The sequence below is a fragment of the Bos mutus genome, chromosome 1 (assembly GCF_027580195.1).
Source record: "Bos mutus isolate GX-2022 chromosome 1, NWIPB_WYAK_1.1, whole genome shotgun sequence".
NCBI lineage: Eukaryota > Metazoa > Chordata > Mammalia > Artiodactyla > Bovidae > Bos > Bos mutus.
The window spans coordinates 83,707,743-83,722,159 of record NC_091617.1 but is presented as its reverse complement, the minus strand read 5'-3'; positions in this window follow the sequence as shown (position 1 = coordinate 83,722,159).

Genomic DNA, 14,417 nt, shown 5'->3' with positions numbered 1-14,417 from the left:
TATATTAAATCCCCTATAGTGTGTGTGCTCAGTTGTGTCAGACTCTTTGTGGCCCCATGAACTGTAGCCCATCAAGATCCTCTGTCCATGGAATTTTCCAGGCAAGAATACTGGAGTGGGTTACCATTTCCTACTCCAGTGGATCTTCCCAACCCAGGGAGTGAAACCCCATCTCTTGTGTCTCCTGCATTGGTAGGTGGATTCTTCACCAGTAGGGCCACCTGGGAAGCCCATATATTCAATAGAGTGGTTAAAAAAAAGAAATGGCAAACTTGAAAGGAAAAGATAATTTTAAAAAAAATAAAAATTAAAAAGATGAAAGAAGTAGTGAGGAGTGAGAAATATACTGAAATATCTAATTTCATAAACTTAAAGCAGTCTGCAACCTTTTTATTATACCTCCTTATGTAATTTGGTATTTGGGGTTCAGGAAAGCAAGTTAGTTTCAATGTTCAATATATTTATACCATGCCACAGTGTCCATTTCAGTAAAAGGATGAAGCCCAGCATTTAGTTTTTATGTCCACTGTTGAAATGCAAACAAGAATTTTCTTAACTCTTTCCCACTATAGAATTAATCATAATCAATTGAACACAAGTCTTTCTCCCCCTTTTAGCTATTACATAAAGAACAACAATTTAAAAGCCAAAAACAACAACAAAAAACACCTGGAGACTCTTTAGCTATTACATAAAGAACAACAATTTAAAAAACAACAACAACAACAAAAAAATCAATTTGATTTTGTTGCTCATTGTAGCTCATTGTAGCACAAGATATTAATTACTTTTTGACAAAACAAGAAGCCAACTCTGTTTTTTTACTTTATTCCCTTTTTCTACCTGTCAGTCTCACTTTCTCTTCCTCTCTTTCTCTCTCTCTCACCCATTCCCTGAATTCACTTTCATATTTTATATTTACCAAAGTTCCTAGCATCGTGAAGGACATTTTATTCAATCTCTAGACAGCACAACAGAGGGTTGTTATGAGAATTAAAAAGATAGCCAAGTAAATCACCCAGAAATAGACCTCCACTATTGTCATTTGATTTTTGAAAAAGTCACAAAGCAACCCAATAGGGAAAGGACATTCTTTTCATAAACGGTGCTGGAAAAAACAGACATTCATATAAAAAATTAACTTTATCCACTATTTCATAGCATAAGAAAAATAAATTCATGATGGATCATAGGTCAAAATGTAAAAGTTAAAACCACGAAGCTTTTAGAAGAAAATATAACAGAGTATCTTTATGATCCTTGGTGACTCAGATGCTTAAAAATCTGCCTGCAATGGAGGAGACCTAGGTCCGATCCCTGGGTCAGGAAGATCCCCTGGAGAAGGGAATGGCTTCCCACTCCATTATTCTTGCCTAGAGAATCCCATGGACAGAGGAGACTGGTGGGCTACAGTCCATAGGGGTCCCAAAGAGTTGAACATGGCTGAGTGATTAACACTTTTCCCAGTCAGGTTTAAAAAAATCAATAATCATAAAAGGGGAAAAAAAGGTAAGTTAGGTTTAATCAAAATTTAAAACTTCTCATCAAAAGATACTATTAAGAAAAGGAAAAGAAAAGCTACAAACAGGAAGAAATTAGTCACAGAAAACATATCTGGCAAAGGATATATAAAGAAGTCTTATAATTCAGTAATAAATAGAACTGCCGTATGACCTAGCAATCCCACTGCTGGGCATACACACTGAGGAAACCAGAATTGAGAGACGTGTGTACCACAGTGTTCATCACAGCACAGTTTATAATAGCCAGGACATGGAAACAACCTAGATGTCCATCAGCAGACAAATGGATAAGAAAGCTGTGGTACATATACACAATGGAATATTACTCAGCCATTAAAAAAATACATTTGAATCAGTTCTAATGAGGTGGATGAAACTGGAGCCTATTATACAGAGTGAAGTAAGCCAGAAAGAAAAACACCAATACAGTATCAGAACAGATCAGATCAGTCGCTCAGTCATGTCGGACTCTTTGCGACCCCATGAATCAAAGCACGCCAGGCCTCCCTGTCCATCACCAACTCCCGGAGTTCACTCAGACTCACGTCCATCGAGTCAGTGATGCCATTCAGCCATCTCATCCTCTGTCGTCCCCTTCTCCTCTTGCCCCCAATCCCTCCCAGCATCAGAGTCTTTTCCAATGAGTCAACTCTTCACATGAGGTGGCCAAAGTACTGGAGTTTCAGCTTTAGCATCATTCCTTCCAAAGAAATTCCAGGACTGATCTCCTTCAGAATGGACTGGTTGGATCTCCTTGCAGTCCAAGGGACTCTCAAGAGTCTTCTCCAACACCACACTTCAAAAGCATCAATTCTTCGGTGCTCAGCCTTCTTCACAGTCCAACTCTCACATCCATACATGACCACAGGAAAAACCATAGCCTTGACTAGACGAACCTTTGTTGGCAAAGTAATGTCTCTGCTTTTGAATACGCTATCTAGGTTGGTCATAACTTTCCTTCCAAGAAGTAAGCGTCTTTTAATTTCATGGCTGCAGTCACCATCTGCAGTGATTTTGGAGCCCAGAAAAATAAAGTCTGACACTGTTTCCACTGTTTCCCCATCTATTTCCCATGAAGTGATGGGACCGGATGCCATGATCTTTGTTTTCTGAATGTTGAGCTTTAAGCCAACTTTTTCACTCTCCTCTTTCACCTTCATCAAGAGGCTTTTTAGTTCCTCTTCACTTTCTGCCATAAGGGTGGTGTCAGCTGCATATCTGAGGTTATTGATATTTCTCCTGGAAATCTTGATTCCAGCTTGTGTTTCTTCCAGTCCAGCATTTCTCATGATGTACTCTGCATATAAGTTAAATAAGCAGGGTGACAATATACAGCCTTGACATACTCCTTTTCCTATTTGGAACCAGTCTGTTGTTCCATGTCCAGTTCTAACTGTTGCTTCCTGACCTGCATACAAATTTCTCAAGAAGCAGATCAAGTGGTCTGGTATTCCCATCTCTTTCAGAATTTTCCACAGTTGATTGTGATCCACACAGTCAAAGGCTTTGGCATAGTCAACACATATATATGGAATTTAGAAAGATGGTAATGATAACCCTATATGCGAGACAGCAAAAGAGACACAGATGTATAGAACAGTCTTTTGGACTCTGTGGGAAAGGGCAAGGGTGGGATGGTTTGGGAGAATGGCATTGAAACATGTATATTATCATATGTGAAACGAATCACCAGTCCAGATTTGATGCATGGTACAGGGTGCTCGAGGCTGGTGCACTGAGATGACCCAGAGGGATGGTATGGGGAAGGAGGGCGGAGGGAGGCTCAGGATGGGGAACACATGTACACCCATGGTGGATTCATGTCAATGTATGGCAAAACCAATACAATATTGTAAAGTAATTAGCCTCCAAAAATAAATAAATAAAAAGAAAGAAAACAAAACAAAAAGACAACCTCATTTTAAAAAATAGACAAAAGATTTGAACAGACATTTCAAAAGAGAGATATATGAAAGGGCAATAAGAATATGAAAGGTGTTCAACATCATTAGTCATGAAGCGAAAGAAAATTCCAGTCAAAATGAGATACTGTTACATACCTACAAGAATGATAAAAGACCAATAACAATAAATGTTAGTGAAGTTGTGCAGCAGTAGTGTTTCTTACACATTCTTTGTGAGAGTGTAAAACGGTACAACTTTTTTGGAAAAAAACTCCGAAATTCCACGTCTAGGTATTTACTCAAAAGAAGTGAAAACTTATGTCCATAAATCACTCGTATTGAAACATGTATAATATCATGTAAGAAACGAGTCGCCAGTCCAGGTTCGATGCACGATACTGGATGCTTGGGGCTGGTGCACTGGGACGACCCAGAGGGATGGTATGGGGAGGGAGGAGGGTTCAGGATGGGGAACACAGGTATACCTGTGGCGGATTCATTTCCATATTTGGCAAAACTAATACAATATTGTAAAGTTTAAAAATAAAATAAAATTTTAAAAAAAAGAATAATCACAGCAGCATTATTCAAAATAATCAGGTGAAGCCTGTAGCACAATGCTCTACAGTGGTCAGTTCTCAAGAGTTACCATGATTTTTGCAAGTTCTGCTCCTCCAGTTTCTCCAATTCTCAAGTTTATTTCTTCAGATCCATGTTTTATTATGACTGCTTAGAGTCTGTCCAAAAGGAGATGCTTTTAAGTTAGTCATAAGCCCAGGGAAGACTGGGCTCAATAATAAGGAATCTCAAATATGTAGAAAGAAACAGCCAGTCAGGAGTAATATAACTTCATGCTTGGGTTGGAATGTCCATGTAAATGGAAATAATCTTTCAGAAAGAGTGGTGGAAGGAACCTCCCTGGTGGTTCAGTGGTTAAGACTCCACACTGCAGGAGCCTCGGATTCAATCCCTAGTCAGGGAACTAAAATCCCACATGCCACACAGTGTTATCAACACACACACACATACACACACACACACACATACACAAACCAGTATAAAAACTGTATATCTACTTAATTATCCTAATTAATTTAAAATATGAAAGTAGAAATTGTATGTACAGTATATATGTATGTGAGTTTGTCTGATGTCTGAAGTAACTACACATCAACAAATAGTATTTTCTGGGCAGGAATATAGACACTTTTATGTTCTTTTTAAATTTCTTGTATTTTCCTGATTCTAAAATACACTGTGTTGTGTTCAGTCACCCAGCCCTGTTCGACTTTTTGCAACCCCATAGACGACAGCACACCTGACATCTCTGTCCCTCACCATCTCCTAAAGTCTGCCCAAGTTCATGGGCATTGCATTGGTGATACCATACAACCATCTCATCCTCTGATGCCCTCTTCTCCTTCTGCCCTCAATCTTTCCCAGCATCAGGGACTTTTCCAATGAATCAGCTGTTCCCATCAGTTCAGTTCAGTTCAGTCGCTCAGTCGTGTCCAACTCTTTGCGATCCCATGGACTGCAGCACACCAGGTTTCCCTGTCCATCACCAACTCCCAGAGCTTACTCAAACTCATGTCCATCGAGTCGGTGATACCATCCAACCATCTCATCCTCTGTCATCCCCTTCTCCTCCCACCTTCAATCTTTCCCAGCATCAGGGTCTTTTCCAATGAATCAGTTCCTCACATCAGGTGGCCAAAGTAGTGGAGTTTCAGCTTCAGGATCAGTCCTTCCAATGAATATTCAGGGCTTATTTCCTTCAGGATGGACTGGTTGGATCTCCTTACAGTCCAAGGGCCTCTCAAGAGTCTTCTCCAACACCACAATTCAAAAGCATCAATTCTTTGGTGCTCAGCTTTCTTTATAGTCCAACTCTCACATCCATACATGACCACTGGAAAAACCATAGCCTTGACTAGATGGACCTTTGTTGGCAAAGTAATGTCTCTGCTTTTGAATATGCTATCTAGGTTGGTCAAAACTTTCCATCCAAGGAGTAAGTGTCTTTGAATTTCATGGCTGCAGTCACCGTCTGTGGTGATTTTAGAGCCCCCCAAAAAATAAAGTCTGACATTGTTTCCACTGTTTCCCCATCTATTTGTCATGAAGTGATGGGACTGGATGTCATGACCTTCGCTTTCTGAATGTTGAGCTTTAAGCCAACTTTTCACTCTCCTCTTTCACTTTCATCAAGAGTCTCTTTAGTTCTTCTTCACTTTCTGCCATAAGGGTGGTGTCAGCTGCATATCTGAGGTTATTGATATTTCTCCTGGCAATCTTGATTCCAGCTTGTGCTTCTTCCAGCCCAGTGTTTCTCATGATGTACTCTGCATATATGTTAAATAAGCAGGGTGACAATATACAACCTTGACATACTCCTTTCCCAATTTGGAACCAGTCTGTTGTTCCATGTCCAGTTTTAGCTGTTGCTTCCTGACCTGCATACAGATTTCTCAAGAGGCAGGTCAGGTGGTCTGGTATTCCCATCTCTTTCAGAATTTTCCACAGTTTATTGTGATCCACATAGTCAAAGGCTTTGGCATAGTCAATAAAGCAGAAGTAGATGTTTTTCTGGAACTCTCTTGCTTTTTCGATGATCCAGCAGATGGTGGCAATTTGATCTCTGGTTCCTCTGCCTTTTCTAAAACCAGCTTGAACATCTGGAAGTTCATGGTTCATGTATTGCTAAAGCCTGGCTTGGAGAATTTTGAGCATTACTTTACTAGCGTGTGAGATGAGTACAATTGTGTGGTAGTTTGAGCATTCTTTGGCATTGCCTTTCTTTGGGATTGGAATGAAAACTGACTTTTTCCAATCCTGTTCCCATCAGATGACCAAAATACTGGAGCTTCAGCTTCACCATCAGTCCTTCCAATGAGTATTTGGCATTGACATCCCTTAAGATTGACCGGTTTCATTTCCTGGCTTTCCAAGGGACTTTCAGGTGTCTTCTCCACCACCACATTTCAAAGGCATCAATTCTTTGGTATTCTGCCTTCTTTATAGTCCAGCTCTCACAACCATACATGACTACTGGAAAGACCATAGCTTTGACCATATGGACCTTTGTCAGCAGAGTATTGTCTCTGCTTTTCAACACAGTCTAGCTTTGTCATAGCTTTCCTGCCAAGGAGCAATCATCTTCTGATTTCATGGCTGCAGTCACCATCCACAGTGGTTTTAGAGCCCAAGACAACGAAATCTGTCACTACTTCCACCTTTTCTCCTTCTACTTGCCATGAAGTAATGTGGCCAGATGCCATGATCTTAGTGTTTTTAATATTTAGTTTAAGCCAACACTTTCACTCTCCTCCTTCAGCCTCATCAAGAGGCTCTGGAGTTCCTCTTTACTTTCTGCATTAGAGTGGTATCATCTGTATATCTGAGGTTGTTGATGTTTCTCTCGCCTATCTTGATTCCATCTTGTAACTCATCAAACCCGGCATTTCTCATGATGTGCTCAGCATTTAGATTAAACCAACAGGGTAATAGCAGACAGCCACGCCATACTTCTTTCTCAATCCTGAACCAATCAGTTGTTCCACATAGGGTTTTTATTGTTGCTTTTTGACCCACATACAGGTTTCTCGGGAGACAGGTAAGCTGATCCACTATTCTCATCTCTTTAACGCTTTCCATAGATTTTATGAATCACACAGTCAAAGGCTTTAGCATAGTCAACAAAGAGGTAGATTTTTTTTGGTATTCCATAGCTTTCTCTATGATCCAGCAAATGTTGGCAATTTGATCTCTGATTCCTTTTCTAAACCCACTTGGACAGCTGGAAGTTCTTGGTTCACATAATGCTGAAGCCTAGCATGCAAGATTTAAGCATGACCTTACTAAATGGGAAGTGAGTGCAATTGTCCAATGCCTAGCACATTCTTTAGCACTATCTTTCTTGGGAATTGAGAGGAGGATTGAGCTTTTCCAGTCCTGTGGCCACCGCTGGGTCTTCCAGATTTGCTGACATATTGAATGCAACACCTGTTTCTGTCCTTTATTGTGCCTATCTTTGAGCAAAGTGTTCCATTGATATCTCCAGTTTTCCTAAAGAGATCTCTAGTCTTTCCCCTTCTATTGCTTTCTTCTATTTTATACTTAAAATGTATTAGGTTATCCAAAAAATTCATTAGAGTTTTTCTATAAGCTGTTACAGAAAAACCCAAATGAATTCTTTGGCCAATCCAAATATGCATAATAAAAAAGTCCCCCGTAACAAAAAAAATGATGGGCATTTCAGGCTTGTAAGCTCCAGATGATAGACCTCAGTAAAATGCAGCCAGCACAGAAGGAAACCCTACCAAAAAACCTATCTATCTATCCATCTAGCATTAGGTCATTTCCTGAAACTGATGATATATATGTATTTGTTGTTGTTTAGTCATTAAGTCGTGTCCAACCCTTTTGGGACCCCATAGACTGTAGGCCACCAGGCTCCTCTGTTCATGGGATTTTCCCACCCAAGAATATTAGAGTGATTTGCTATTTCCTTCTTGAGGGGATCTTTCCAACCCAGGAATAGAACCCATGTCTCTTGCATTGGCAGGTGGATTCTTTACTGCTGAGCCACCAGGAACGCCCATATATACATACATATACACATGCATATGAACTATGATAGGAAGTGGCTTATGCAATTATAGAGGCTGAGAAGTTCCATGATCTGCCATGTGCAAGCTGGAGAACCAGAAAAGCCAGTGGCATCATTCAGGCTTGAGCTCCAGGAGCATCAGTGATCAAGGGCAAGAGAGGATAGATGCTCCAGTTGAAGCAAAAAGGAAATTCTCCCACTCTCTGCGTTTTTGTTCTACTCAGGCACTCAATGGACCAGAAGATGCTCACCTGCATTGGTGGGGATGATCATCTATACTCAATCTTCCAATTCAAAAACTAATCTTTTGGTAAACATCCTTCCACACATACCCAGATATAATGTTTGGCCAGCTATCTGGGCATTCTTTGAAAGAAAGGGAAAAGTTAAAGTATTAGTTGCTCAGTCATGTCTGACACTTTGCGACCCTGTAGACTGTAGCTCTCCAGGCTCACCTGTCCATGGGATTTTTCCAGGCAACAATACTGGAGTGGTTACCATTTCCTTCTCCATGGGATCTTCCCAACACAGGAATTGAACCCAGGTCTCCTGCATTGCAGCAGATTCTTTACCATCTGAACCACCAGGGAAACCCCTAGACCAGCCAAATTGACTCATAAGATTAGCCCTGTATCTATTTGTCAAATAAGTAATCCTCCACGCAGTGCCCAGAAGAAAGGGAAATAGAAAAATTGATATGAAACAGACTAAAAAGGACAAAAGAAAACAAACAAACAAACAAACAAAAATGCAGGGGGAGGGAACCCAGGCCTCCTGGAATCACCTCCCCTAGGCATAGAGGTTTATGTTTATCTTCACACCCTGTTGGAAATCTGCTTCTGTGGTGGTAAAGACTCAGGCATTTTCCAACCTGAAGTTCTGCACCTCTACACTAAGGATTGACACTATTTCCACAGGGTGACGCAGAGCCTCTGCTGGAGGCAGATGAAGACAGTGTCAATTGTCCACCATCCCTCCCACCTCAAGCCCTAGACCATAATCAGTTTCCTCACTAAATGCTCACAGTGTCTTCTCAAAGCCTAACTCATATAGGATGTTAATAATTGCTGTTTGAATATGTAAATGCATGAATATTTGTGAGATCTATTACAATAATTCTTTCTCAGTTTTATTCCCCTCTCTTCTAAAAATCTAACACAACCTGAAAAATCTGCTAAGTTTCAACCCAAAGAAAGATGAATTCTTTCCAAGCCCTCCTTCTGAGTCCCTGAAAGTAAAACTGTTTGCGTGAATAAAGTGAGCAGATAGTTGGTGTTGCTCAAATCTTGCTTTAAATTCTAATTCCACTCCTTGGAATTTCTCTGAGCTTTGTGGTTTTTCATTGACATAATGGGAATAAAAACTTCCAAAAGACCACTTTAAGAACTAGATATGTTTAAATTCTTAGTATGGTGCCTGAAACATGGTAAGTATTCAGTAAAGAATAACTCTCATCTCAAGCTCTGATATTTAATCCTTGTACTAGCTCTCTAATATTTAGGACTGCCCTCACTTTTATATCTTAGAAAATGCAAGGAAAAAAGAGAGTAAGTGTATTACTCAAACAGACACATTTCATGATGGAACCTTTGGGAAGTAAAGTGATTAGGCTAATAAAATATATTGTTGAAATATATTACTGAAGATCATATCATATTTTAGAAACAGACAATCAGGGAAGGAAAGGGCTTGCACCAAAAAACAGAACCAATATTACAAGGACAATACAACAAACAAAATAACAAGAACAACCAAACAAGTTAGTTTAAAATAAATCTAGACACTGACCTCACACTTTTCACAAAAATTAACTCAAAATTAATCATAGACCTAAAATATAAAATGCAAAAGTATAAGATTCCTAGAAAATTACATAAGAGAAAATCTAGGTGACTTTGGTATGCTGATGAGTTTTCTGGTACAATGCAAAAGCACAATTGATGAAAGAAAAAAAACTGACAAGTTGGATTTCATTAAACTTTAAAACTTGTATTCTGCAAATGACCATTAAAATAATGAAAAGACAAGCCATTGGCTGTCTTACAAAGCACATAGCTGATAAAGAATGTGCACCCAAAATATACAAAGAACTCTTAAAATTCATCAATTATATATATATGTATATATATATATATACTATCCAATAAAACATGTGCGAAAGATATGAATAAACACATCACCAAAGGTGATATACAGAAGGCAAGTAAGCATGTGAAAAGATGCTCCACATCATATGCCATTTATGGAATTGCAAATTAAAACACAAGATACTACTACAAACCTACAGAATGGAGAAAATCCAAAACAGAGGCATCATCAAACACTGGCAAGGACGTGGAGCATCATGTACAGTCACTTTGGAAGACAGTTTCTTACAAAGCTAAACCTAGTCTTATCATATGATCCAGCAGTCACACTCTTAGATATTCACCCAAATGAATAGAAAACTTACATTCACACCAAAACCTGTACATGATTTTATAGCAGTGTTATTTGTAATTGCCAAAATCTGGAAGCAACATACATGTGCTTTAACAATAAAAAACCCATAGTATTTCCATATACTAGAATATTATTCATGAATATAAAGAAATGAGCCATCAAGCAATGATGAGAAGACATCGTTGCTGTTCAGTCGCTAAGCCATGTGGGACTCTTAGTGACTTCATGTGATCTACAGAATGCCAGGCCTCTGTGTACTTCACTATCTCCAGGAGTTGCTCAAACTCATGTCCATTGATCTGGTGATGCCATACAACCATCTTATCCTCTGCTGTACCCTTCTCCTGCCTTCAATCTTTCCCAGCATCGGGTCTTTTCCATTGAGTTGGCTCTTCACTTCAGGTGGCCAAAGTATTGGAGCTTCAGCATCAGCATCAGTCCTTTTAATGAATATTCAGGGTTGATTTCTTTTAGGACTGACTGGATTTATCTCCTTGCTGTCTAAGGGACTCTCAAGAGTCTTCTCCAGCACCACAGTTTGAAAGCATCAGTGCTTTGGCGCTCAGCCTTCTGATTTGAGGGAATCTTAGATACACATTGCTAAGTAATGGAAGCCTGTCTGAGAAGGATACATACTGTATGATTCCAACCATATGACATTCTGGAAAAAGCAAAATTATAGGAACAGTTTTTAAAAATCAGTGGTTTCCAGGGTTTAGGGGAAAAGGGGAGGGATGAATAGATGGAGCACAGGGGATTTTTATGGCAGTGAAACTATTCTGTATGACACTGGACCGGTGGATACATGACATTGTGTTTTTGGCAAAACCCATAAAACTGCACAATGCAAAAAGTGCATTCCAGTGTAAACTATAGATTTTAGTTAATAATAATGTATCAATATTGGTTCATAAGTTATAAGAAATATACTACAGCAACACAAGACATTACTAATAGGGGAAACTGAGGGAGGTTGAGAGGGAGTATTATGGGAACTCTCAGTACTTTCTTTTTAATTTTTATGTAAATTTAAAACTGCCCCCCAAAATAGAGCCTAAAATTTTTTTTAAGGAGAGAGATAAAGATAAACCAACGGGGGACTATAAAATCTAATTGTTTATCTGTTTTGGCATCATTTTAACTGTTTTGTATAAGTTTCCTCTGTCCTAAACCCTCTATTTTTTCTCTGCACAACTCCCAACCTGTATGAATGAGGCTCACATCTCTCTGCACATCTCCATTGGTTTTTTTATTTAACACTCACTTATTGAGTAATAACTTTGTGCCAAGAACTATGATAATTGTTAGAGATATGAAAAGAGGAATAAGATCAGACTTGAGGATATCACAGTCGAGTGATAGAGACATGTTAATTACAGTGGAACAAGATATTAAGTGCCATAAATAAAGGTAAGAAAAAAATCTCTTGGAACCACAACTCAGTACTTTGAACTCTATATGGCATTATTAAACTATAATAAAGTCACATCATCCGCTTTTGATACTGCCCTATCTTACTTTTGCCAATATGTCACATTTAAAATTTATTTTAAGCCTCTCCCTCCTGTTCTTATTCGTCAGCCTTTTGCTTCTTCCTCAAAATGGCTAATTTTTGCCGATTTCCCAATTCAGTCAAACTACCAGGCCAATGAATATGTATATTCATTCTACATAATTATACTGATTCTTCCACCAGCCGGAAAAAAAAGTGAAAAAATGAACTTTACTGAAAGTTTCAGGGTCATTAAGCAAGGGAATCACCACTATGCAATCTCAAGACTACATTCCAGGAGGAGGGTGGTATGGAGAGAAGTGAAATGTTGATGTGGAAGGAGCCAGCCATTCCCCTCCCACAACACAGCCCTGCATCAGGAACCAAGCTCCAAGGTGAGACAAGGAGAGGGGAAGAGCTTTGAGCAGAGAGCACCTGCTCACAAGCCCCACAGGCTGTGTCTTCCCTCTGGTAGCAGATAAGATGAAGAAGCAGGTGCTGACAGCTTCATGTTTTCCATATTGCCAAGGGCAGGCCATATTAAACACTCTTGTACTGACCTTGGAGACAACTGCTCATCAAGTACCTCCCACTAAACTCCATACTACCTCTCTACGTTCATCTTCTGCCATTGTCCAGATTCCCAGTTTATAGTCTAGTGACACCACATGTGGGGACTCCTCACATCTGCACTATGGGATCCTGACTTTCTGCCTCAAATAATGTTCTTCCCCTCTCCTGGAATCACCTGATGGGCTTCTGCTCAGTCCTCAGCTAGCCAGGTTTCTATCTTCAGAGATCTTTCCTCAACCAGTCTCCATCCCCACATAGCCTTCCTCTATATTCTTTTTGTATTAAATTAACCCGTTTCCAATTCTGATCCTCTACTAATCTGAGCAACTTAGAGTCGGGGATGATAGCAACAGTATGTCTGTACTACTGTCTCCCTCTTTGATTGTGTAAATACATGTAATATAGCATGTGGTTAAAAGTAAAAGAATTTAGAGCTACCCTAAGTTTGATTTACTAACCATTTATTCTGAATTTGGGAGCTGTACTTAAAGTAATTGTAACCTCAGTTTCCTCAGATATGAAATGGGATAATACTTACCTTACAGTTTTGTTGAGATATTTAAGTGACTAGATAGATGATAGGTAGATGGATATTTTGAATGATGCTTGACACACAGCAAGTGCTGGTTAAGTGTTAACTATCATCATCATCAGATCCGTAGTCTTGACAGGAGATGCTTGATTCTCCACAATGCCGAGGATTACCATAATACTTGTTTGGATTTATCTGATTTTCAGGTTATTCAGATTCAGTGGTTAATATTGATGTTTTGTGATCTGGTCTACTGACACAAACTCTAGTCGAGAGTGGGTTCTGGTGATTTAAATAGAAAAATCTTTCAACAGCATTCTGGACAAAAACCACACAATATTCTCTCAAAGCATTTGTCACTTAAAAAGAACTAGCTATTTATAAGGAATGGGGGGAGAGGAACCACCAAGATATAAAGACAAAAAAAGAAAGGGAATTGTGGTATTATTGATAACAACCTTGGAAACATAAGAAATGTTTCTTAAAAGAAGTTGTGAGCTGTTAATTTTAGGAGACTGTTCAAAATGCTGAATTTTTTAGAATGACACATTTGTTGAGAAGAAAAGTGCTAAGAAGAAGGAAAAAAAGCTCCAGGGGGAAAAAAAAAGCTAGCCAGGGAACTGCAAGAAACTCAAGCCAATATGTAGCTTGCATCTGCTGGCAATACCCTCATCAAAGAAGGAAATAAGATACAAAACTGAAATTGCTATTCAAAGAAACTTGATAAACAAAATAATCCATTCAATTTAACAGATGGCTGTACAATAGTGTGTGCCATGACTAAAATATCTGACCCACCCACCTACCCACTGGTAGTGCTACCAAAAACATTAATTTAAACTGGGCAACCTGAAATGTACCAAATAAAACTGGCTACAACTACAACATCAGCGAAATTATATTCATGCTGAAAAAAACTGGACATATTCCAAGTACATCATCTAAACAGCATACTTCCAGATGCTTTATTCCCTCTGCTTGGTCCAGGTATATATTCTGTGCTTATGACATTTTTACCCCTAGTTTAGTTCACTGGCTCTGTGATTCTAATAACATAATCAAAGCTATGCCCAATCTCTTTTATCTCAAGAGATATTCCCATTACCTCTATTGTGTTCCAAGCCCTGTGGTAGTTGCTAGAGATATAAGGTAAATGACACATTGTCCTAGATCTTGATGTTTACATTCTGGGGCTGTCTGTTTGCTTAGTAATAAACTGAAGCACCACTTTGGATATATTTGAGTCTCTATTAACTCTGAAATTGCTAAATGAATGATTCATGTTCACCTGTCACTCAGCACTTTCTGGACTAGCATGCTTCTATTAAGAATGTACATG